This window comes from Crinia signifera, chromosome 1 (assembly GCF_055691185.1).
Source record: "Crinia signifera chromosome 1, ASM5569118v1, whole genome shotgun sequence".
Classification (NCBI taxonomy): Eukaryota; Metazoa; Chordata; class Amphibia; order Anura; family Myobatrachidae; genus Crinia; species Crinia signifera.
In genome coordinates this window covers 415339497-415343729 of record NC_139217.1, presented here as the reverse complement: position 1 = coordinate 415343729, position 4233 = coordinate 415339497, and the positions used below count along the sequence as shown (strand labels likewise).

General features: G+C 44.5%; 1 pseudogene; it reads left to right on the top strand.

Annotated features, from left to right (window-relative positions):
• Positions 1 to 960: 960 nt before the first annotated feature.
• Positions 961 to 1109, top strand: LOC146045010 (U1 spliceosomal RNA; annotated as a pseudogene).
• Positions 1110 to 4233: the final 3124 nt, after the last annotated feature.

The window sequence follows — 4233 nt, the reverse complement described above, 5'->3', positions numbered from 1 at the left end:
AAGTATCAGTTTCCCTGCAAATTCTTGCATCACTACTTCAGTAGCGGTAAAACAGCGCTACTGGATCTAACTCGGCAGTAGTACTGCACAGGTGTAAATTTGGGTTTGATCATCCAAATGGATCTCTCATCGCAATGGGGATGGGACTTCCTATAGGACTTCCTATAGGAAAAGAGCGGGGCATGGGAACAAACATCATTTGTATATTGCGAAAGTTACTACAGCCAAGCTCCAAAAATGTATTGAATTTAGGGTCTGCAATGAAAGGTAATCAGGAGATATCTTTGATATCTTCAACATTACCTTTGCAATGAAAAGCTTTCACACTAATTTATGCAAAAATAGGTGAACATTTTAATTTTCGTCTGCTTTTGTATAAATCAATTGATGATGAATAGAACTCCAAGTGGGCATTGATATCAGTATTCCAACACAAAGCATTGCATGAAATTGTAGGTAAGTAGAACACATTAACACATTAATAAAGCTTGATAAGGGATAATAGGGTCATCAGAATGAGCAACTGAAATGATACAACCTTTTATCCTTGTCCAAGTCCCAGATTACCTGGTGTGCTATGAAAGGTAGGAGGACAGTTATTTTTAAGAGTATACAGTCTGACAGAAAGATTTTATGGGAGCCTGCTCGAAATGAATTTCTGTTTTCCAGAACTTGACTGTTTCTGCAATAAAATTATAATATCAAACAAAGTAGTAATAAAAAAATGAAGTTAAAATATTCATTTTCCTCTTCTATCCTGCGGAGTCATCTTACTCTTCATTATATCAGGGGATGGGGGACCAGTGTAGTACAGTGCTTGTCCTGAAGCCCAATAATATGTAAATAGAAAGCCCTTTGGAAAGTTTATATGGGGATTTAGTTGACACAAGCTATTCATTTCTATTCTGGCTGTGAGTATCATTGTGTCTGTGGATTGTAGTTTTCAAAAGTGATACATTAATACTTACCTGGCAGGGGAGATACCATCAAAAAGGTGGTTCTTCCAGGGTAAGGCTCACACATTGCACCCCGGGTGTGCAGACCCCTGAGATTTTATCAAATGTGGGAAACACAGCATTTTTGTGGTAATGCATTTGCGCTTTCCCCTGGGAAAAAAAAGTTAGACATTTTAAGTGTTTATGCTAATATCGTTGTGAGGTGTGTTGGTAGGACTAGGTTAATATCGTTATATAAAGTGTAGGCACCTAATTATTTCCCTTGGGACAGCTGCCCAAGCTAAGATCGCCAAACTGATTTATTTTTATTTATTTTACCCTACGTACACCTGCCAATCAATATTGTACATCTGCTGTAAAAAAAACTTGTAGGTACTGCATAGTGTGCAGCCCCTAGGAGCAATGTAAACCTGGTAGATTAGCATTGTAGGCTTTCTACTTGGAAGCTCTTTCGGTACTTTCCTAGCAGGGCGACCAATTTCAGTACGTACGGTACCGTACTGAAATTGCATCGCATGACGTTATAGTGGTGTACGATGCGATGCGATTTCAGTACCGCTCCCGTTCCCGCTCCCTGTCATTCCCGCCCCCTGTCAGATTCTCTCAGAAATCATTCTGAGGTGATTTTCTGACAGTACTGGAAGCATCCCTCAGAGCTGCTGGTTACCTTTTGCTGATCTATATAAAGTTTCGCAAATGGCTGCATCGATGAACATCTTTAGCTTGCCTCAGACGGAGCAGGAGGCTATACAGTTTTTACAAGAGCATGAACTACTTCCGCTCGCGCAGAATTGCGCAAATGGGCATGTAATGTGCCTCTAAGTGAAGGAGTCTATGTGGCGGTGCCATGTGAAAGTGTGCCGGCTGAAGGTGAGCCTCAGAGCGGCCCACTGGTTTCCAGGGTGCCGCTCATCGTTTGTGACCTTGGTGCGCTTGATTTACTCCTGGGCACAGGAGCTCACCTCCATTGAGTATTGTGGGCAGCAGCTTCACATTTCTAAGAAAACTGCGGTCCTGTAGAACCGCTGGATGCGGGAGGCTTGCACCCTGGACATTATGGCGCATCGGTGGACCTGGCCACATTGTGGAGGTAGATGAAACATTATTTGTTAAGTGCAAAAGTAACGTTGGCCGGATTTTACCACAGTAGTGGATTTTCAGTGGAATATGTAGGGAAACATGACATTGTTTCCTGAAAATGGTGCCCAGACGTGATGCCACCACATTGATGGACTATATAATTGACAATATAGAGCTGGGCACCACTATTTATATGGACTGCTGGAGGGCATACAGCTCTCAACAGCTTGAACTGGCAGGATACCAACATTTCCAGGTCAATCATCGCTACAATTTCATTGACCCGGCCACAGGGGTTCATACCCAGAATGTGGAGAGATTGTGGGGCGCATGTAAATGGCGCAATAAGCGCCAAAGAGGCACAGCGCGACATGACCTCCAATCCTATTTACAGGAATTCATGTGGAGAAAGACATTGGGAGCTGATGACCCATTCCACCGCATACTCCAAGCACTTAAGCTCCTCTCTAAGGATGATTGAGTGTGATTTTATTTCTTGATTTTTAAGCATTAACGTTGTTGTTTTTAAAGTTCATATATTCTTATTATCATTAATTATTGTAATCAATGTTCTTAATTATTTATGCTTCTTCAATGAAATTATTTAAGTAAATTACAGTTATTTGTTAACACATGTCATCATTACTGTGTCAGCTGTATGTTATTGCAGGTGTGAATGTGTTCCTAAAACACCACCACTATCCACGCCACCCCGAAGCGTGGCGAGCGGCGGTGGAATGCGTCCTCCGACCTTTTCATACCCCCACTATCCACGTCAGCAGGGAGTTGATTTTATATAGTGTGGCGAGCACAGCGAGCCACCGAGCCCGAAGTGTGATGAGCAGACGCGGAATACATGTAAAGTAATCCGCGTCCCCTCGCAGCCCTGCGAGGGGACGCGGATTACTTTACATGTTTTCCGCGTCTGCTCACCACGCTTCAGGCTCGGTGGCTCGCTGCGCTCGCCACACTATATAACTTCAACTCCACACTGACGTGGATAGTGGGGGTATGAAAAGGTCAGAGGACGCGTTCTGCCGCCGTTCGCCACGCTTCAGGGTGGCGTCGATAGTGGAGGTGACGCAAAAAAATGGCATAGGTGCTTTCAATAGTAAGCACCCATCACATCTCATACAATCACATCTCATAGTAAGCACACATCACATCTCATCGCATTGGTGCCTGTACAATGAAATATCGCATCGGATCGCACCCTGTCTAGGGTGCCCTCCGATCCCATGCGATATTTCATTGTATAAGCACTCCTGTGCACTTAATATGGACATCGCATCGCACGGCACTATACACGCTGTATATACCGATGCGATTTCACTACGGAGAATAGCCCAGTAAGCTAAATGCGTACTGGGCGCCCTGCCAGGAAGCAAGTACTGCTCTTTCTGCTCCTCGCACGCTGGGCTGGCCTTCCCAGGGGAGATGTTCCCACTGCCAGTCCAGCAATTGTTGAGCCTGAACAGCTTTCATTGAGGAGCCACTACTCATCCACTGCTCTGGAGATGTACTTCACATCAATCAGATGCTGGGTCCAAGACTATTTAATGCTGTAATACCAATTAGCAGTGCTGTGGGAGAGGGTAAGGGTTATGCGCAGCTGCAGATTTTACCAGCGGGAATTGCAGCCTTGCAACCCATACGTAAAATCTGTCACTGGTTACATATGTGTCATAATGTTGAACATGATAAAGAAATTATGTGGGGACAGGTTTGATTTTAATCCTGGGATAGGAGCTTCCATTCTTGGGATTTTGAGATTAGTTGTGCAATTTCTTTTTATTGTCAATAACGGGCAGTGCTGAGTACCTGCAGTATACAGCTCAAAGCTGCCTGGCTGCTCCTGCCCCCCCGCTGTATGAATGTCCGCATTGTGGCATACTGTCAGATGTCAAACTGCGCAGCCGCTGTACTGATCCTGTACACTGCACTTCTACTGCCTACAGTGCATGCTTATGAAGACCAAAGGAGGGAGTCCTGCTGCTGACTGCCACAGTGCTACCACCACTCAGTGCCGTGTAAGTGACAGCATTGGGGGGGGGGGTTAGAGTTCATCATTTCATTGACAAAATCAATCCTGGGAATCCCATTAGCATCCCTACTCTCTGGAAATGGCCACTCATTCTGCAGCACCATTTTCTAGAGGTGTGCAATAGGTTTTTCATTAGTTATACAATTAGGGTTA